We start from the raw sequence: 23498 nt of genomic DNA on the forward strand, positions 1-23498 counted from the left end.
ATCATTACGCAAATCCTTCCTTTATGCCTAAGGTGGTTTCTAGTGTGGCTTTAAACCAAACTATTCATTTGCCTACGTTTTTTGCAGATCCTCAAAATAAAGGGGAAAAGATTTTGCACACTTTAGATGTACACAGGCAATTGCGTTATTATTTGAGCAGGACTAAAGATTTTAGGCAGTCTCAGCAGTTACTTGTTTCTTTTGCTTTGAGTTCACAGGGCAAGCCTGTGTCAAAACAAACTATTTCTAGGTGGATTGGCTTTTGCATTGCATTTTGTTATTCCCATCATGGCAAACAGGTTCCAGCTGGGATTAGGCCTCATTCCACTAGGGCTACTGCCACTAACAGCATTTCTAAGGGGTGGCAACTAAGGATATTCTGGAAGCAGCTACTTGGAGTTCAGTGCATACTTTCTCTAGGCATTATCACCTGCCTATATACTCTAAGTCTAGAGCTGGTTTTGCCACAGCTGTTTTACAAGGCATGTTGTCAGCTCCTGCCACTTTATAATTTGCCAGCCTCCCTTACCTCTGCTTTGGGATTCTACCCAATTGTCAGGACTGCAGCAAGGGAAGACGAAGAACATAGTACAGTTTTGTACCTACCATAAATGTAGATGTTCGAGGATTCCCTTGCTGCAGTCCAACCTCCTTCCCCTCTGTGTTTCAGGGTGGTTGTGTAGGTGAGTTTACATGCTTATATTTTTTGTATATATTACTGTATATATTGTACATGTTTTTTGGTGCAGGTTGTTTTTGGGACTTGTCTTGGGTCTTCTGACATCTGGGGCAAGAAAAGACTGAGGAAATGACGCCGGTCATGCGGTACCCTGACGTACTGACGTCAGTCTAAGGCGCCATGACCGACGTCAGCCTTATACTCTGGTATTCGGGCCGACTGGGACGCGGACTATACCCCAATTGTCAGGACTGCAGCAAGGGAATCCTCGAACATCTACATTTATGGTAGGTACAAAACTGTACTTTTCATGACCCTGTACACCTGCCCCTTAACAACATTCCGGGGTAACATGCCTAGGATACATGCTATTTCTATGGAGCAGATTATTCTTTCTTGTGGGTTTCCTATAAATACTAGTTACTAGGCTAGTCAAACCAGTTTTGTTCACCTTAACATCAAGAAATTCAATTTCATCAAAAGAATATTTAAAAGTGAATCTTAAAAAATCTGTAGATTGATGTAAAAACTATAAACTGCATCCTAGGCATGTTATCTAGAATGTTAAGGATATTGACAGTTGTATTAAGAAATGCCATAGACACTGTTCCATATTTTTCTTTTAAAAATAACAAATCTTTGAAAAGGCATTTGTGCTGTAATACTTCTACTCTTAACAAGGTTTTACAGTCAGAGAGGCATGGCACTTTTAAATGCAGGAATTGCACAGCCTGCAAGTTTATACACTCTATTCCTGCTTACATACACCCTAACATGCACTTTAAAATAGATACAAACTTTTGTGCTGATTGCAGGACTAAGAACATTGTTTATTTCAGTTACTGCACTGTTTGTCATGCTTTTTATGTAGGCATGAGTAATAGAAAACTCAAAGACAGGGTGTTGGAACATCAGAGAGACATTAGAAACAGAAAAGACACTAATGCTCTTACTAAGCACATTATGTGCCAGGGAAAGGAACATAATTTTAAATTTCTTGTGCTAGAGATTATTCCTGAGAGTCTAAGAGGGGGAGACCTTAGGAATCGCACGGAATCTGCAGAGCAAAAATGGATTCTGTCTCTTAATGCTGATAAGACACCAGGTCTTAATGAAGTTGTCTCTCTTAAGCCTTTTTTAAACACACACACACACACACACATACACACACACACACACACACACACACACACACACACACACACACACACACACACACACACACACACACACACACACACACACACACACACACACACGCACACACACACACACACATTCAGTCCTCATCTCTATGTCTGTGCTGAACATCTGTTGACTTAGTTGTGAAATGATTCTTGGGTAAGCTAATTTTCATGCCAAACATGCTAATTTACACAGCCTAGCAATTCTCTAAACCCTCTGCAGTATAAATCAGTTACTGCAGGCATTTCTGGTGGAGAAACCATGATTAAATAGCATTAGCTATTTCTCACAGAATGCTTCATTAGCTTAGAGCACAGCTGGTGAGACCACCTACCATGATGATTAAAATCACTGTGTAGGCTTGCCTCTGGATTAGAAAGGGTTACCCTTACAGGGTTGGCTGCCCACAGTAGGTCTTACTGCTTATGCAGAGCTGCAGCTTTATTTTCTAGTGCCCAGATCTGGCACCCTCTGAACTTAAAGTTTAGGACCAAAAAAAAAATAGATGTCCTTCTCTAAACTGAGGAGGAAAAAAAAAACAAAAGTAAACTGTAGCAAGTCACTTTCAACAAATATAACAAGTTGTTTGCTGCAGTCAAAATACCAAAGATTGGGAGGCAAAGCTCTTCAGCCCTGACTGCAAATGCAATATATGCAATCTTTAATGAATGCTGGTAATGCACTACTGCTGGTTATGCACTTGTTTCAGATTATCATCTGAAGACTTGCGCCCAGTGCAGCTGCCAACTTCGCTCCACCCTACCTGCACCTGTGCACTCAGAATAACCCTTTCTAATTTCCAGGGAGTCATTCATATTTTTGCAAACAGCATATTATTAGCACAATATAGTTACTTAATGTACGAAATGTAGATGCAAAGCTTATAAGCCCTCTGAGAACGTGTGTATCTTTTTTTTTTAATTAATTAGGGCAGTTTTTTCTCAGTTGTAGTCATGCATACCTCTCAACTGTTCCTAGCTTTTCCCAGTCTTGGCTCAGAATTTTGTGCCACTCTCCAAAAAAAGTGATGGATTATAGCCAGTAAATACATATATTATTTAGCAATTCCAGACTTTTTTTGTTTTCAAAGTATATTTTAATTCAGATCTTCACAAGCTCAAACTTTCAAAACTTCAAACTTGAAATAGCCAAGACCAGAAGATCGAAGCTTTGAAACATCGCTGTACTGCACAGAATGGTATATTTACATTTTCCTCACTGTAGTGCAATCTCAGAGTTAGTATATTTATTTTGCAGGGGATGAGGGGTTGCAGGGGGACTTGCCCTCCCGCAAAAAATGCCAAAATGTAAAAACATGCTTGTTTTTAGTTTTTTTATTTAGTTTTTGAAGTTTCAAAACTTCAATCTTCTGGTCTCGTCCATTTGAAGTTTGAAGTTTTGAAATTTCAAGCTTTAGAAGTAGATCCATTAATTTACATCTGCTTTTTCTATCAACTTTCTAAGTTAAAAAGTTAATGTTCATTGTTTCTCAGAATTGGAGTGACCTTGCTTCAGTTTAGAATAATAAAGTTAGAGGGGGTCATTTCTTTACGTTTCACCTGTTGTCATTTTGCAAAATACCATTTATTTTATACTACATTATGTATCTGCATCAGACATTTTCATGAATAAGTTGTTTCACGCAGTCATGGCCAAACCAGTTTTGTGTTTAGAAGTGGTGGCTTTTTTGGTATTGTACTGGCATGTAATCCACCAACTCATATGTCTGAATTAAACTTTTTCTCAAACAATTTCTGGCATTTAAAGAGTACAATTACCAGAGGTAAGCTTTTGAACATGTGCTGCAGTGTAGTGACTAGTTATTTATGTAAAATGGTAACAATGGTCAATGTTAACACCCCCGTAAATTAGCCCTACCCCATTACAGTTAGTCCAGCCCATCTAGTTCCTTCCTGAAGCTTTCACACCCCTTGGCTTGAAGTCACCAGCTATCACCATAGCTAAAACTGTATGCAGCTTGCACATTTAACTTTATAAATGGTCTGTAAGCATTTTTATATAACATCTATTTTTATCACACACACACCCGTAATGCCCCCTTAATACATAAACACATATGTCTACGACTGCTCTTCAGCACAAAGATGCAGTACAGCATAATGGCATATCCGTCTGACCCCATTTTAAACACCATTTACCACATCAATATTGTGAACAAGATTTAAGGAAAAATATCAAAATCATAATTGACTTTAACAATATCCATGTTTAAAGTACAACGGAACATATAGGCTATTCTTTATTGACAAAGTATAAACCTTTTAGGAGTTAGAAGTCAATCTGCAAGTGAAATATATTTTAGTTTTTCTCTCAGTGACTTGTTATTTAGAATCTTGATGGATAATAGAAAGTTATTCCAAAAAACCCTGTTGCAAAGAATCATTATGCCAAAAAACGCTTTCTGTGAACACCAACTTTTTTTTTTTTTTTTTTTTTTTAACAGGAGTTCAGTTCTCCCTTCTCATCATTTGGGGGAATTCCTTTACTCATTAATTTAACTTACACAACAGTGGGGAAAATGACATGTCCATAGTTTGCCAAAAGCAATTTTCAGCATAACCGTTTCACAGTAACTGGGTCATTAAATTGCTTTCACGGATCTATCAGGTTCTGTTATCATTCTGTTATAATACTGAACTTGCTGACACTTACTTATTATATACTGCAAGGTGAGAGTTTCCTGAAAGTGGGAGTCATAACTATAAAACAGTACTTAATGTTGTGTTTCACAATACAGTACAACTGGAGTCTTTGTCTCACTGCTTTTAAATAAAAACATCTGTTTTTGACAGTAGTAAGTACAGCTTGAGAACACCATTTACAAAAAGATGCCAGAGTGGCTAAGGAAAGTATAGCTTGTAGAAGGGTGACTGCCATCTGACACATAAGGAAGGAGTAAAAAAATACAGTTGTGTAAGCAAGTTTACCATAACAGTACATGCTCGAATGATCACTGCTGCAATAACCTTAGCTATATAGGTTATATCCTGTGAAGGATATAACAGCCGTCCAGCTTCCAGTGATTCAGGGTACCTTCCATATGCCTAAACTTTCAGGCAGCTCCAGTGGGGCTGACTAAAAGACAAGTTTGGGCGCCAAGCCCTTCAGAGCTTTCCTGCCAATAGAGGGGGGGGGGGGTTGAACCCTGAAAGGACAATGTTAAATAGAACAAAAGATAAATACCCACACCCTGGCATAAACATACCTAAAACAAGGGGGATAGAGGATGGGGGGTACTGCGACAGTGATCATTGGAACATTTATTGTTATGGTAAGTTTATTTGCACAGCTATATCCGTGGTGGTGCAGCAGTAGCGTTGTTGCCTCACAGCAAGAGGTTCTCCCATTCGATTCTCGGCTGGAGTGTGGGGAGTGCCTTCTGTGTGGAGTCTGCATGTCCTCCCTGTGGTCGAGTGGCATTACCAAAGACATGTGTGAATGGGCGTGCCTTCGTTGAAGGTTGGGCGTCGAGCTGGCAACTCAACACCATAAAAATCTACTGCCAATCATTAGCGGACCGGAGTTCTGCTGTGGCAACCCCTAACTGGGAAAAGCTGAAAGACCAACAACTATATTCAACATCTTTATCAATGCTGCAGTAGACTAAGCTATATAGACAGAGTACCATAGCTTAATATGTCTGGATGGTGGAAGGAGAAGAGTCGAGGAGCCCCTGGAGAATGGTCCATATGATGCCTGAGCTGGACCTAGTGAAGGAATCAAGCTTATAGTGTTTTGTAAAAGAATGTACAGAGGACCAATTTGCTGCTTCTAGAATACTTCTACAATTCAGCCCTTTACAAAAAGCCATAGATAAAGTCATGACCTTAGTAGAGTAGGCTTTGATCCTACCTGGAATAGTTTTGTTGTGGTGAATATAACAAAAGGTAATAATAGTCTGGACAACCATTTTGAAATAGTCTGTCTGAACACAGGTTATCCATTTTTCTTACCTTCTCAATAAATGGGTTGCATGGCTAGGAGTAAAAAGGCCATTGTGGTTGTTAGCCTAGTAAACACCTATGAACGTATGAAATGAACAATTGACCTGAAGACCTGAAAGATTTAGTTCTGTCAAAGTAATATCTGAGGTGTCTGTGGGCATCCAAGGTATGGAATATCCTTTCTTCCTCATTTTTGGGTTCAGGAATGAAAACAGGGAAATGGGTAGTTTGGTTTAAAACAAGCACACACTTTAGGTAAAAAAGAAGGATTAGTTCTCAAATAAACCCTGTCCCTCTGGAAAATAAAATAGGTTTGACTCACCACAAGAGCTTGCAACTCAGATACTCTTCATGTAGAGGTCAGAGTAATCAGTAAAACTGTTTTTCCATGTTATAAACCTCAAGTCAGCCAGGTTAGCTGGTTCAAATTGAGCAAGTGTTAGTTTCCCTAACACAAAATTAAGATACCACTAGTTTATTTGGATGCCAGTCAAGCAAAACTACTTTCAAAAACATTTTGACAACAGACTGCATTGAAAGAGAAGAATCCATGGGCAGACATGATGAAATAGCTCAAATAGCTCAAATCTTGCTAGAGGAGTAAGAACAGCCATAGGATAGTAATGCACACAAATACTGTAAAATCTAAGAACAAATAGCCATGCATGACTGCTGGTTATGTTGTTGCATCCAACTAGAAAACATCTTCAATTTGATAATGTATGATTTTCTAGTAGCAGATTTTCTTGCTTTCATTGGTGTCTGCTGCACGTCCTAAGTAAACAGATGCCTAAAAGGAATTAAGACTCTCATCATCCAGGCAGCCAATTGAAGTTGATTGGATTCAGGGTGCACACCCCTGTTTTGGTATGAATAGATCCAGTTTGTGAAGAAGTTTGTGGTAATTGCACCTGGCCATTTCCAAAAGAAGGGAGAACCATGGCTGCCTGGGCCCGAAGGGATTCACCGCAATGAACTTGGGGAATTCCTTCTGCATCTTCAGAATTACCCTGGATATTGGTGGAAAGTGTGGAAAAGCATAATAAAAAGGCATCTGTCTTCCAAGTCTTCTTGAATGGAGCTCTAGAGAAGAATGCTGCCAGCTGGTTGTTCAGAGAGGAGGCAAAGAGCTATACTTGAAGACTTCCCACAGATGGATCAAATCATGGAAGACCCACTGGTCTGATTTCCATTGCCTGACACACAGTTTTGCTCTGAAGGAATGTAGCATGCCTGTAGACTGGTTTGTAAGCTTTAGCTCAAGCTAACAGTGCTAACCTTCAATTGGGGGGGGGGGGGTAAGTCTTGGTTTCCCCTTGCTTGTTGATGTATATCATGACTACAGTATTGTGGTACATCAACAAGCAAGCGGAAACCAAGACATACCCCTCTTGCTTGTTGATATATTATGTGACTATAGTATTGTCTGTAAACACAATCCAAACAAAACTGAGGATAGAGACTAATGTGCCGTTGTCAATATGTAAAACAGCACATAAAACATAAACTGAAACCACGGAAAAAAGCAGCAACTGTTTTGTCATAAAAACAAAGTTTAATATACACAAAGGCAAGAGCTTTCACAACAGCTTCATCAGACCTATAAAAACATAACTCACAAGTACTCAATATATGTCATAGTAGCTCTAATTGGTAACACACAGTTAGCCTATCAAAGCCAGTCATTTAATACATCAACTACCAGTTATACATATCAAGTGGGTCCTGCAATACATAACAAAAACAAAAAAATATATATGTAAAAAATATATCATAATAATAAAATACAGTACAATAAAAATATACAAAACATAGACTATATTTACGCACACACCCACACACACACACACACACACACACACACACATATATATATATATATATATATATATATATATATATATATATATATATATATATATATATATATAGGTCTACTACATTAGACCGACAGTCCACAACACCGACACCCACACACCGACACCACAAGAACGAAACCGCAAAAACACGAAAGTTCACATGCCCGACAAACCACAATACCGATAGTTAACAAAACAAAATGTTCGCTGTTCCACACAGCACACACACACAACACAAGCACACCAACAACCTAAAAACCTACACTACACCTTACACACAACTATCTATGCACTAACCTTAACCCAAACCCTAACCCTAAGGTCCGTCACTATCGCACACTTACCTTACCCGCACCCTAAAACTAACTCACTTAATCCACCCCTAACCCTCAAGTCCCTCACTATCACACACTTACCTTACCCACACCCTAACCCTAACTCACTTAATCCGCCCCTAACCCTCAAGTCCCTCACTATCGCACACTTACCTTACCCGCACCCTAACCCTAACTCACTTAATCTTCCCCAACCCTAAGTCCCTCACTATTACACACTTAACTTATACGCACCCTAACCCTCAATCCCTCACTATCGCACACACATCTTACACGCACCCTAGCCCTAAATCCCTCACTATCGCACACTTACCTAGTCACGCTCACACGTTTCCCATATCGGTGTTTTCGCTGTCGGGATTCCGAGTTGTTGGTTATCTGCTCCGTCGGTCTTCTGGCATCAGTGATTTCATTGTTGATATTCCGAGCTTTCGTTTTAATGTAGGGAACCCATATATATATATATATATATATATATATATATATATATATATATATATATATATATATATATATAGATAAATAGATATATAGATATATACAAAAAAGTAATCAAATATAACTTGGGGGTAAGTCTTGGTTTCCCTTGCTTTTAGATATACCTCATGACTATAATATTGTGGTACATCAACAAGCAAGAGAAAACCAAGACATACCTCCCTTTCTTGTTGATATACCATGTGACTCTAGTATTGTCTGTAAACAGTTGACAAGATCCTGGGGAGCAAAAATGATTCAGATAGTTGAGTGCCTTGATAAGGGCAAGCATTTATTTTATATTTATGTGCTTTCATCTGTCCTTGGAGTCCCACACATTGCACTTTTATCCCACCTGAACCTTCTCCCCACCCAGAGTCTGAGGCATCTATTGTAACTGACTGCTTTGGAACAGGGAAGGGAAAGGCCAGTCCCAAATTAGGAATATCTGTTGTCTCTCTTCTGACAAACCCAAGGACTGGGATTTGAAAAAATAAAACAAAGTATGTTGATGCTGGGACCAAAGAAACTTCATATACCATTGTATCTTTCTCATGTAGAATCTTGTCAGCAGTATCATGAGAATCATAGAAACCATGAGACTCAAAATCCTGAGGTATTCCCCTGCAGTGACTGCAGTCTGAGTAGAACACCCTAGAAATAGATGTAGGTACAGATCTAGTTTCCCTGTGGAAGAAAAGCTGTTGGAACTGTGGTGTCTAGTTGATATCCCAGGAACACAATCCCATGTGAAGGAGTCAAACAAGGCTGTTGAATGTTCTCTTGGAATCTCTCCCAGCAGAGAGAGATTCCTGACACTTTGAAAAGATTCTGGAAAATAATCAAGTAATCTAAGCATGGGAAATGTGGATACCCTGTATCCTGCAATGAGCTATAACTGGAGCTAGACACTTTGTGAACTGTGCTGGTGCAGTGGATAGTCCAAAGGGTAAGGCAGGGAACTGATAATGTGATCCAGACACACATGCAACCTTAAGAAAAACCTGAACTCTGGATGAATAGGAATGTGATGATGATTTTTTTAAATCTAATGTTACCAGGAAACATGAATAAGAAAGAAGAGGTAACAGGTTCCAAAGTGACACCATTTTAAATTTGGCTACTATCAGAAATGGGTTTAGGACAGAAAGATCCAGAACTGGTCTCCAGACATTTTCTTTCTATGGCACTAAAAACATCCTTGAAAAAAAACCTTTCCTATCAGGGAAGGGGGAAGTGGTTCTATCACTCCCTGGGACAGCATGTGATGAAGGGAAGGTAAAAATAAAAGAACCTGGTCTGGAGGATGAGGAATTACTCCCTAGGAAGGAGGAATTTCCTGTCGTTGCCATCTGTAACATTGATGAATGATCTTCAGAACCCATTTGTCTGAAAGTGTCTGTTGCCAAAAGGAAGATTGGAGATTCAGACGTTTTGGAAGACAAAAGGGTGGGGGGTGTCAGGATGGGAAGGAGGAACACAATTCTTGGAACCCCCTTGCTATTTCTTCTTAAATATTCACTTGGCTGCATTTTGTTGAGACTGTTTATTTTGTTTCATACCAAAACTGGATGAGCCATTAGAGAATCATTTGGAAACTTTGGAAAAGGATGGCTGAAAGATCTTAGAGATTCCCTGTATCAGCTTACCCCTTTAATCACACTTTTTTATCAGTTCTGCAACACAGAAACCAACAACTAGACCCTTATCCAAAGAAGAATTTAAAATCTAGTTTTTAATATCATCTCTGACATTCTGAGAATGCAGCCATGCAAACCTCCTCAAAAAACAGTACCAGTGGCCTAAGCCCTTGAAGAAGTATGAACAGAGTCATATACACACTATGAGCAATGAGCAGTCATGTGAAAAATAGAAGTAGTCCAACAGATTGCAAAACAAATATCAAGCACCAGTGATACAGTGTGGGTATTGTGGTCAAAGTAGACAATCCCAATTCAGCACAAGAGGGTAAGGAAAGGGAAGGGTAAAAATTTAGTCGGTCAACAACTGAAGGATAATTGTGTTGGGGGCTAGAAAATGATGGTTTGGTTTACACCCAAGATAATTTAATATTTTCAATTATAGTGTTCTGAGCCTGGATAAAAATACATTTTAAAGTTTTTACAAAGGATTTTCACTTTTATTCCAAAACATTCCTTGGATACAACTGGTGCTTTAATTGATTTGAAACTTTTTTTGAGAAAGATTTAATTCTGATGTCATGTTTGGAGACCAGAATCATTTTAAAAATTTATTTAATCCCCCTTTGTACCCAGTTTAGCAACATTTTCAAGCATTAGTCGACAGGGACATTAGAAATTTTGAGAAGACTCAACATTACAGGTATTATAACCTTGACCGAGGTCCAAAGAGAATACTACATGGGTTTAGTACAAACAATGAGATTAGGCTTATGAAAGAAGACAAAGGGGTGGACTGGTTATCATGGACCCATTGGTTTATGTAGCTAAAATGATGGAAATGTTATATACCAGTAATAGATACATCTCAGTATCAAAAATCGAAAGTATTTTATTTATTTATTTATTTAATGATTTATTTATTTATTTATTTGCATTTGATTACCGGGTGGTGTCTTACTGGGCAAGTAGCCCATTTTCAGCAGAGACCTGGGGAGAAAAGCTCCAAAGAAATAACACAGCTAAACATTAAGTACAAAAATGTGAGTGAGAACCATATAAAAAGCAGAAAAGAATAAATTCAAAACAAACATTATTTTTATATACATAAAAGACTAAATGAAAAAGAAAGGAAAGGTAGAAGCATCATAGCCAAGGAGGACATGAGGCAAGGTGAGAGAAAGCAGAAGGGGTGAACAAGAGCATATCCACTGGTTTGAGAAGTATTGTTTTAGGGCCTGTTTGAAGTTATGAGTATTAGTGATGGATAAAATGCGTTGAGAAAGATAATTCCAGTATATGGCAATTTTGTGGCAATATAAGGAGTCTCCTTGTGAGTTATGAGTTTTGATAACTATAAGCAACACTTTATCAGCTGACCTAAGTGATTTAAGGCTAGTGTAGGGTTGAACATGGTCAGATAGAGCTGGGCAGTTGTCAAGTTTTTACATGACTGTATGGGCACTTAATAGTTGATTTAGTGTTAGTAAGTTATGGCGTTCTAACCAGTTCAGGTGGTGAAGGGCAGTACAATAAAGCCTGCACCGTCAGACATCACAACACCCCTGGCTGAGCATTAATTATAAATTAACACACACCCTGTCAGGCATTATTGCTTGCATAAACTGTTAATACACAACATAAGGAACTTTAAATCATGATTTATATAAACTCTGTAGTCTTATTGTTTGGTAGTCTGTTTGTAAGAGTATTTTAAAAATTTGTTTATTTTTAACAGGAAGAGAAAAATTACACAGGACACTAAGGATAATCACAAGGCTTTCTTTAGTTATGTTAGGAACCTGGGTGGGAATTCCCAGATATGCTCAGAATTAGTCCAAAATGACAAAAAATACACCGAGCCCACAGACATTGCCAACATCCTAGCTGACAGGTTCAGTGCAAACTTCTCCCCCCTCTCCCCACCAAAAGGACAAATATCTATCCCAACAGAGTGCTGCCCCCCTGACATCTCAGATGCTCAGGTAAGAGCCGCCCTCTCGAAAGCAAAAAACACAGCATCAATGGGACCAGATGGTGTCCCAGGCTGCGTCCTACATGAACTCCAAGAAGAGCTAAACCCAAACATAAAACTACTGTTCAATCTTAGCCTTACTACAGGATATGTACCCAAAGAGTGGCGTACAGCAACAGTGGTCCCTCTTCACAAAGGTGGTGCCTCAACGGATCCTGGAAACTATCGCCCCATAAGCCTGACTAGCTTGGTCTGCAAAGCTATGGAAAGGATCATCATGGACCTCATAAATAAAGATATTGGGGACCTACAGACACTGGATCCTACCCAGTTCGGCTTTGTTAAGGGCAGATCCTGCCTCTTAAACCTGGTCGATTTCTTTGAAACAGTCACCAAGGCCATTGACGAGGGGAAGTTGGTCCACACAGCCTACCTGGACCTCGCAAAAGCCCTCGATACAATACCCCACTCGGGCATTATAGATAAGCTCACCAGCTTAAATATAAACCCCTATGTCACTAGATGGGTTGCAAACTGGCTCAAGGACAGAACCCACATGGTTAGAATTGCTGGAGCCATGTCAGACTCCAAACCAGTTACAAGTGGCGTCCCACAAGGCTCAGTCCTGGGACCTCTCTTGTTCGGTATATATTTCTCGGCGGTACAGGCCAATACGGAAGGACTGTGGCTGACCAAGTTCGCAGATGACTGCAAACTGGGCCATAATCAACTCTCCAGCCGACACAAGCATCCTCCAAAAGGGCCTCATGGAAACAGACAACTGGTGCCAGAGCCATGGCCTCAAGCTAAATGCCAAAAAGTGTATAGTCATCCCCTTTGACAAAAACAAAGTGCCCACAAATTACCACATAGGTGGTAATCCATTAAGTACAGAAGAAGTCATTAGGGACCTGGGGACCCAAGTTGATAGCAATCTCTCATTTGACAACCACGTGGCCAAAGTGGTTAGAAAAACATTTTATATAGCCCACCTAATCATGAAGGGATTCACATCTAGATCAGGGGAGGTCATCGTGCCTCTTTACTCATCCCTCATCAGGCCCATAATTGAGTACAATGCCCCTTTTGGGATGTACCTTACCAGACACCTGCAGCAACTGGAAAGACCCCAAAAGTACCTCACCAAGAGGATCAAAGGGCTCAAACAGATGCCATATGCTGCCCGGTTAAAGAAACTCCAGCTCTACTCAGTGGCATACCGCCTGCTCAGAGGCGATCTGTGCCTGACGTATAAAGCCATGTCCAACCCGGAATTAATGGACATGCTGCACCTCAGAAAATCCAAATCCCATCGAGCTACGCGCTCGAGAGACTTGAACCTCAGCACTGAAATAAATAGGACATGCTGGAGGGACAGATTCATAACCCAGAGGCTCCCTTCACTCTGGAATAAAATCCCAGTCCAGGTTAGGCAGAGTCCCACATTGACTCTCTTCAAGAGGAATCTTGATGAGTGGATGGGAGATCGTAGGTTTACCCCAGCTATCACTTCTGTGTCACTGTTAGACAGACGCACAGTATACTAACCTCAAAAAAGGCATAGCAAAATTAATTTAAAATGGGTGGCGAAAGCCAAACACACTCTGGCTAGGCTTATAAATGCCCTAGGGCAGATAGCCTAGTATGAACCTATGAACCTATGAACCTATGTAATATGATGAATTTAAGAACAAGAGGTGATGCAACTTGATTTGATTGTGTGTGCTATATAAACCAGGCCAATGTTTCATTTTGATTGTTCTGATGAAGTCTGCTTTGATGGACAAAAGTGCTAAACAATAGATTTATTAAACTGTTTTATAACATTGATTAGCTTTGTTCACTTATTTTTGAATCATGAGAACAGCTGTTGTCATTGCACTGTTCACTTCAGTAGGATTTATTTGAGTAATTTTGGTTGTTTTTATCCTGCTGGTTCCAAATGTTTGATTCCCACATTCTAGAAACGACCTCAGAGAAAGAGAAACTCCCAAATTGAGAATCAGAAATTGAATCAGAGATCTGGCGAGAAAACCTTGTATCTGTCCATTCATCCTACTGTCCTGATTCAGAATATTGAATCTCTTCAGGAAAGTAAATATCGCACTTTCTTTTAGCAGAAATTACCTTACAAATCAATAGCGTGAACTAAACATTGAGTCAGACCCTGTAAACTACTCCTGTCTAAGAAAATTTGAGGAGGAGTAGACACGCACAATTTTCTGCTTTTTTTGACAGAAAAACTTTGACCAATAGTGTTATTAGTGGTAGCAGCAGTATCCCTAGGGATGGGTACAGCATTCTGACAGAACAGTTAAACCTTCCTTGTTCCCTCTCCCAGGACCGACAAGAGTGGCTCTCTCCTGCCCAGTAAAAGAACAGCACAAAAACTGAACATCAGTCTTTGAAAGCCTCAGAGGAGCATATTCTTCAGCGGCAGTAAAGTGGTAAAGGGCTTGGTGCCCAAACTTGTCTTTTAGTCAACTCCACTTGAATTGCCTGATAATTCGATGCCCTGAAACTTTGGAAGCTGACTGTTATATCCTTGGCAGGATATAACCCATATAACTAAGGCTACTGTAGCAGTGATTAACATGATGAATATTATAATCTGATATAACCCACCCCATCTGAAGAATGAGGGTGAGAGATTTATTATGAGATGAAGGTGTTAAACAAGAGGCATTTGCAGAAATGTGGAGTATTTTACTGGCATCATTGTGCGTATGTGCATGTACATATGAACTCATTCAGGGCCTGAGAACCCTGCATGGGAGCAGAAATATGATGGAGCCCTTCTCATCCCTAACCATTGTGATCACAGAAATCAAAGTGGCAACATGAAGTTCACAAGAAGTACCATGATTTCCTTACTCCCTGCATCAAATAACGTTACAATTATTTTTGTTTTAACTAAGCAACACATTATTTGTGATCTATGTTATGTTTTTTTCTGAAGCAGCTGACTTGTGTTAGTAGGTTCTAATTCTACTCATAATTTAAGCTCAGGTCATGTGGTGTTTAATTTCCTAGCAGATAAATTCCTTTCAGGAATTATGCTAATTCTCAGTTAAAACTACAAATGGACCCTAAGGGACCAGTTGCAAACATTAACTAGCTTGTAGTTAATTGGATTTTAGCTGAGCATTGATTTGTTTATATGGAAGAATGCTCATTTTGTTTTTTCTGACTTTGATTTCAGATGACCTCATTTAATTTGAAGACATTGGATTACTCTAGCTATCACTGCACACAGAGGATAAATAAACATGTTTTCTTCTTATAATTCCTTATCATTTTTCCTGTCACTTTTTGTCCCTACCACATGTCTGCCAGCTATATGTCATTGCTCCAGTACAGAGTTACCGTATCACAAACAGCTGATGGGGGGGGGGGGGCTCTTTCATGCTTAGCCTTTCATTCCTTCTTCATGCCTGTAAGAACTCAGTAGGAAGATGTGTAATGAATATGCCACTTGTCTTGATGGGTCATCCTAGTCCTAAAAGCTTACAAACATTTGAGATGTTGTCTGAATGTCTAAGTAGTGCATCTGCATTAACACTTGCCTCTGGAGTACCATGGGATAAACACTTTGAGAATTACTATCTAAAGCATTAGTGGCTAATCTGTCATTCCTAAAAACATTTGTGAGAGAACTGATAATGTCTTACAAAACAGTCAGATTATATCTATACAAACTCAACAGCATTGCATAATGTGTTTATGGATTCATAGGTGTATACTAGGCTAATGACCACACGGGCTTTTTAGGTTTAGCCATGCATCCCAAATCTCTGACAAGTTCTGGTAAGCTTGGTAAGTCCAGGCAAGGCCTTGGGAGATGAACCAATTACAAGCAGGAGCTTGGGAGATGAACCAATTACAGGCTGGCTGTGTCCATTAGAGACAGAAGTGCCAAACTAAGGGTAAATCTCCAGTTGCTCATCCGGTTGTCCAAGTTACACTTGAATTGGTTTAGCGAGGAACTCTGCGTTACATGGATGGTGAGCCTGGTCCAGAAAAAGAATAGTCCTTGGGATATGTATCTGTTTTACCAGCAGGTCCTGTTTATACCACAGGCAAAGTTTAAGTCTTTAAAATGGGTAATGCTAAGGCTGTTTGTTTTGCAGATATGTAAGAGGTCCATCAAAGTGGGGTCCAACAATGCTTTATATGCTAGGCATAGATCTCCCCTCAACAGTCTGTAGGAGACAGGATACAGGGATAAGGCTTTTAGATGGTCTGTATAGTAAATATTTTATGCCCTGAATTCTTTTTGTGAGGAACTTTTGTGGCTGTTTCAATTGTTGGATGTGCCTGGCTAGTTACATCCCAAAGGGGGCGTTGTACTCAATGATGGGTCTGATGAGTGCCAAATACAGTGGGACAATGACCTCTTTGGACCTAGATGCCATACGTTTATTTATATGTTGCACAACATAGAATGATTTCTTCACTACTACAGGCACATGATGGTCAAAAGCCATGTTACATTCACTGTACGTCCCCAGGTCTCAAACTACTCAGTCGACTCTTAGAGGTGTGTTGTTAGTATGATAGTTACCATGGGTGGCTAACTTTCCAAATGGTACTATTACATATTTATTGGCATTTAGTTTTAGTCCATGGCTCTGACACCAGTTATTGTCTGTGCCCACCCTTCTTTGAGAACATTGGTGTCAATGGGGGATTCTATGACTGCTCCTAATTTGGAATTGTCTGCAAATTTGGTCAGTCAGAGGTCATTGCTGTTGATCTTGATGTAGGGAAATGATACCAAATGGAGTGGTCCCAGGACCAATTTCTGAGGGACTGTAGTGGTGACTGGCCTCATTGTAGAGGCGGACTTCCCCAATTCTAACTTCATAGGTCTTATCTGTGAGCCAGCTGGCTATTCACTGGGTGACATAAGGTTTTATACCTAAACTCTTAAATTTGCCAATCATGCCTGAGTGGGATATAGTGTCAAATGCCTTAGCAGGGTCAAACCATGCAGTGTGAATCATTCTGCATCCATTCAGTGCTTTGGTAATCTTCTAAAATAAGTCCACCAGATAAGTAGACATTTCCTGCCTTTGAGGAAACCAGATTGGGTGGGATACAGTATATGGAGGTTTCCTTTGTCATTACTAGGTTTTCTATGTCATTATTGATCATTCTATCCAGTCATATTCCAGTATTTAAGAAACTGCTAGGTACAAGAACTGCACAACACTGCATTTTAACAAATAAATAATTTAGCACATTTAGAGAATAATTTTTCAGTACCAGATAACCACATTAACATGTTTTAAGGAAAAAGTATAAAGGAAATATAAAATATTTGCTTACTGAATGTTGAATACATTCTCAGAACACCATATTATACTTTTCATCTGGCCTGAGTCCTCTTTATGCTTCACTTTCATTATAAGCGTATATTCCTTCTTTAATGCCTTCTAGTCATGGAGTTATATATTGTTCATGGCACTTGCGAGAAATACTGTATAAAATTATTCTGTTTTTTATTTATGTAGAACTTATAATCTAAGTTTCAAAAATGAAGTATTATGTCAGAAATGTCTTTCATACAAGGTATCCATGCTGCAACAGTCATTTGGCAGATTTTAGAGACTAAGCAGAGAGCAGTTAATTACAAAAAGTAATGGAGATCAGATATACTCATTATGGTAAAGTAAAACAACAAAAGATGTGTATTAATCATAGACAGATGTGTGAGAAGTGTATGGCTTTTCTGCCATGTTCAGGTAATAATACGGTATGGTATTTCCATATTATCATTGTAACCAATACCATCGCATCCTACAGGTACCTTATCTACACTTCCTTTTTCCTTGCATAAAAGTTTTGCTGTTTCTGCAGTTATAACAAGCATGCAATACATGTTACTGATGCTAACCATTTCAAACTCTAGTGCTTTTTTTGTTGTCATTGAAAATCAAAATTAATTTGCAAATAAAATAATGCATTACTACAAAGTATTACTTTTTTATGCTTAAACTTATTCTCATTGCATGCTGATAATTTCCTCTTTTACTTGTAGTTGTCATAACTGAAGATTTTATGAGTCACAAGTAATGGTGAAGCAGTCAGTCTTCTATAAAAGTGAGGTAGGTGTATTTAAACTGTAACACTGCAGTAAGTGCCTGTCTTGAGTACACATTTATGAGCTGAAATTTGCAAGTACATAGAGTTTTGAAGAGATAGATAACATATACATATGTATCAAAATATGACTACCACCTGTGCAAATTATATGTTTTTATGTACCTATGTCTGTTTTTCCTGTGTAAATAATTATCTTATACGGGCTCTTTATGTGATGAGCATCACTGTTACATGCATTCTTACATATAAGAAATGCTGAGTGCCATTGCTATATGCATGCTGAAGAGGTATATAAGAACTTTAGTAAATTTAATTGGTAATTCCTTATGTGTGTGATTTACTTATTGTATTTTATACATAGGTGTTTACAGAAAATGGAAATAGAAACTTAAATACAGTCACAGAAAAAGAAATGAAATATTTCAGTTTTAGTGGAAGAAAACTGTAATCATATACACAGGCCATGTTTTCGAAGTATGGCATTGTTTGCATAACTCAATGTAATTGATAAGTAGTATGAATATGAAAGGAGGCCCAGAGTCCATTCCCATCACGGTGTAGGTTCTGCACTTACATCAGGAACTTGGACTTATATTCCAGTGCTGGGACTGGTACATAGCAAGAGTAGGGTACTACATCCATGGGGTGCTGTCCTTTGAAAGAAATGTCAAACCAAAATCCCCTATGCCTAAACTGGATATAGTTCAAAAATTCTTTTATGAAATCCTTTATTAAATCCTTTATTATCCTTTATAAAATTCTGTACATAATCTCTTTATATGCACCAGTGTGGTGTATGACATATTTTTTATTCAAATATGTTCAATAATAAAGAAATCACTTAAACAAACAACAATCTTAAGACGCAGAACAGAAAAAATGAAAAGAGACGGGGAATACAAAGACAACCATGAAGTATTTTAAATAAATCTACTTCTGTAGCATAAAATGTAACTCCAGCTCTTTGAATTAAAAAGAAGAGAAAATGTTTCACGCAAATAGTTCTCCTTCATCACTTCCTTCATCTTTCACTCATATGATACATGGTGTATGTTTGGTTGAGTTTTTTCACTGAAGTTTTTGTTTCCTCATAATAAGCAAATAAGCAAGAAAACAAATAAACAAAATTACATTTGATATAAAACACAAAACCATAACCTGTATAATTTTATATGAGGAACAAACCATTTACCCATTCAGAGAAAGGGCTCCCTCACCCACAACTGCCACAGTTATAACCAGGTATGTGACTGCTGTACCCTAGAGAATGACAAAATATCCAATTCATCTGATTCTGTTTGGTCAGCTTATTTTAAGAAATTGACATTTATTAGGAAACGCTTCAAATGAACATTGGAGTACCCTTTTAAGTATCCCAAAATCCTGAATCGCAGGCAGGCATATTGACAAACAGTGTCTCCAGTTATTCTATCAAAGTCATTATTTGCTTGTCTGCATTTCTCTTTCTCTACCTTATTAAAGATCAAACTAACTACATTATCCTTTCTCTCTACCTCTCAAGAAAGGTTACCACAAACCCAATTATGCTGGTTCTCCGAAATCTTATTTTTAATAATTGTCAAAGTTATCAATAATGTTTTGCAATCTCATGCTATCCATTCAGAATGACCTGATTTACGTATTGTAGTGGTAATACATATCTTAAGCTTACCTGAGCCATAATTTAGTCACTCCTAAATGATTCCATAAGGAGGATCCTGTTTCATAGTCAAGAAATGTAGGTGTTTGATTTTAGGATGTACATTCTGAACTGATGCACGTTCTTTCTTACAAAATGTTTTATGGTATGGTTCCATTTGGCATCGGTTTCATCTGTTTCCATTTGGCATCGGTTTCATCTGGTTCCATTTGACATCGGTTTCATCTGGTTCCATTTGGCATCAGTTTCATCTGGTTCCATTTGGCATCGGTTTCATATGGTTCCATTTGGCATCAGTTTCATCTGGTTCCATTTGGCATCGGTTTCATCTGGTTCCATTTGGCATCGGTTTCATCTGGTTCCATTTGACATCGGTTTCATCTGGTTCCATTTGGCATCAGTTTCATCTGGTTCCATTTGGCATCGGTTTCATATGGTTCCATTTGACATCGGTTTCATCTGGTTCCATTTGGCATCGGTTTCATCTGGTTCCATTTGGCATCGGTTTCATATGGTTCCATTTGGCATCGGTTTCATCTGGTTCCATTTGTCATTGGTTTCATCTGGTTCCATTTGGCATTGGTTTCATCTGGTTCCATTTGGCATTGACATATCCTCCTTTTTCTCATTTTGTACATGGAGGTGGGAGTTTCACATCAACCATGACCATCACCTAGAGCTAATGTTCACACCACCAAGTAGTTCCTTTCTTATTCAAAATATTATTTACGTCCACTCTAACAACTTCCAGTAGCTATTTTGATGAGTCATATGACCTTGTGTCACTTCAACTTCGTACCAAAAAAATAATGCGTCACCATCCTTGCAAAAACCATTTCCCTGGCAGGCATATGACTCCCCACTTGCCCTTTTCCAGCACATAAAAAGCAAACTCATTTTTTTCTGTTTAACACTGAATATTTTGCAAGTCTCCATTATTTTCATTTTACCTAAGCTATATTAAGTGAAGCTACAGATGATATTCTGGCAAGAAAGCAATGAATCTATTGGATTATTTATTTATACCTTGTTGACCAGGTCCTTCCCTTCGCAGGCTAGTGGCCTGTTTTCAGGGATGACCCAGTGTGGATTTTATACTACTAAGGGTAATTTGGTCAGGGCATCGGAGAACGCACCCTACTTTTTGGAGCTGCTACTTGGTGCTGGTGGGCTCCTACGGCAGCAAGGAAGAGGCCTAAGGGAAGCAGCAACAGCTTGAAGGAGGAGAACAATGCTTTGGAGAGTTTGGAGGTGGAGATTGAGAATGTATAGCAACATTTGATTAATATGGAGCTTCAGAATGTAAGCAAAGATTCCTGTGTGGTGGATATTACAGATGAGCAGTGTTTAGCTGTTTCATGTAGAAGTAAGTAAGTCTGTTAAGTGGTGCAGATAACAGAACTGACATCAGGAGAAATTGCAGATGATGTTCTGTTAAAAATAATCCAGCAGAATGACCCAGGTGACACTTCTACTGTTTCATGGGGTGAGATGGCCGATAACTTTATCAGAAGTGCCGATGATAGTAATGTGGAAAGGGAACTTTTTGTGACTTAATGTTTGAAACTGATGGACTGATGTAGACATATGGAGACATATGGAACTGTGTAACAATAAGAACATTTATCCACGGAACAATTATTTGTTTTCCAGTAGTAACTTAAGTGTTAAAAAGTATTACTTTGCAGTTTAGACCTGATAAACTTTAAGAAAACATTGATACAAATGCATGCAGGGTCTATGTGAAACTGTTGATAATATTGTGAAAGTTAGAGATCAGAGAAAGTTATAGAATAGAGTGTGGGAAATGGAAGGAAACATACATGAGGAAAGACAACAAGAGGCTGGATGAGAGGGTGAGCTGGGTAAAGAAGTAGCGGTAGAAGAAGAAGAAAATATGGGGGGAGAAAAATGAGGAGCTAGAGTATGTGCAGGAAGACACACCTGCAGAAGGGACTGATATTAATAATTCTTTGAAGTTCTGACCAGTGTTAAAACTGATTCGAAGGATAAAAGATTATTTGTACATAAACCCAAGAAAAATATTGATTTAGGTAAAGAATGACAATAAGAAAACAAACATTTAAACATATTTCCCCTAAACCTATAAAAAAGATAAGCAACAATTTTAGAATACTTTCAGTAGATGTGAACAGTATTAACAAGGTAAGATGAACAGGGATACTGGAATGGTGTGCTAAATGTAATGCGGCTGTTATTCTGTTAGAGGATGTAAGAAAGACTGCAAAGAGCAAAACTGTGGGGTGGAAATATAATAGGAAGTGAACATTGTTCTGGAGTGACTGTGTTGTTAAAAAGCAGTGAAAATGTTGATATTGTTTTTAAGCATGGAATGTTAACTGTCCTGGATATGAAACACAAAGAAAATATTTATAGAATTAGAGCATTATATGCAAATATAATGGGCGAGGAAAAGAAGACTCTCATTCATCAATTATGAGACTATGTAGTGGTTAACATAAAAATGTTGATTCTTACAAGGGACTGCATTTATGATTTAAGGGGAAAATGTAAAATGAAAGGTAAACAGGTAAAAAAAAAACAAGAAGTTAAAATGTGGTAAATTAGCTGTGTGGAACAAAAGTCAATGGATTTATAGATGAGGACACTTGGATCTGAAACTGATTATTTTGTATTATCAAAAGGCAAATTTAAGTATAGCAGATGGTGATACAATTGTGAGTTTTCTTTTTCAGGACATTTAGCAACATGGATGGAGGTGAGGGAAGAAAGTTAGCATGCCAAAACTGGAGAGGGAATAAACAGAATAAATTTGAAATTATGGGATGAATTTGTAGAGTCGGAAGTAATGTAGTTATGGAAAGATCATATGACCATGAAGGGCTTCTTTAAAAAGTAGTGGACATAGTGGAATGAATTTAAAAAGAAGCATAAAATGTATTTTTTCAATGCCAGAATGATGTAAGAAAAGAAGTGAAAGTGAAGCATGGAAAATACATAGGAATGTATTGGCGATTTTAGAGAATATTACAAGAGAATATTATGATATGGAAAAATAAATATATAAAAGTAATCAAGAAGAATGAAGGCATTATGATTTAGGCAGAGATAGTATTTACAATGGAGAAGAGAGGAATTATATGCATATTTAGGTAAAACAGTAAAGGAGCTTATTGGTTTAATGAGGGAGAATGAAAAATGTAAATAGGAGAGGTAAAAAGAACAAAAGAGCAAATTATGAGTACTGTAGTATGGCAAAAAAGTGACTCAGCATGTAAATAAATCTAGTGTTCAATAAGAAATAAGAATTCACTGGAAACCAGGGTAGAGTAAATGCACTTTAATTGTGGATATTAAAAGGATTTTAAAGTGCATTTACTCTGCTCTGGTTTCCAGTGATGTCCTATTTCGTAATGAGTAGTGTACTACAACATGTGGAAGAGAAACAAAAAGGAAACCAAGAGAAAATGGAAAACAAAAATCCAAAATGAGTTAAACGAGTTAAGGAAGAATTTGAAAAAATAAATTATTAAAAGTGAATTGAAAGAAGTACTTATGTAAGAAATGTTGATTTAGTATCAGGCCAAGATGGTATATGATATGGAATGTATAAGAAATTAATGGAATGGCATT

At 38.2% G+C, this 23498-nt stretch overlaps 1 protein-coding gene across 10 annotated transcripts in view; it reads left to right on the plus strand.

Annotated features, from left to right (window-relative positions):
* The window catches only part of LOC122797235 (pituitary adenylate cyclase-activating polypeptide type I receptor-like), a 1630218-nt gene that overhangs the window by 259928 nt on the left and 1346792 nt on the right, over window positions 1-23498 (plus strand). For 9 of the 10 annotated variants that reach the window (XM_044066074.1, XM_044066073.1, XM_044066077.1 and 6 more), the window contains exon 2: window positions 18159-18225. The exons of the other annotated variant lie outside the window; for it this stretch is intronic. The gene's annotated coding sequence lies outside the window, so the exon portion shown is untranslated. The remainder of the gene's footprint in view (window positions 1-18158; window positions 18226-23498) is intronic. 10 annotated transcript variants of the gene reach the window in all.

The sequence above is a fragment of the Protopterus annectens genome, chromosome 3.part0, assembly GCF_019279795.1.
Source record: "Protopterus annectens isolate FY-2018-M chromosome 3.part0, PAN1.0, whole genome shotgun sequence".
Lineage (NCBI taxonomy): Eukaryota > Metazoa > Chordata > Ceratodontiformes > Protopteridae > Protopterus > Protopterus annectens.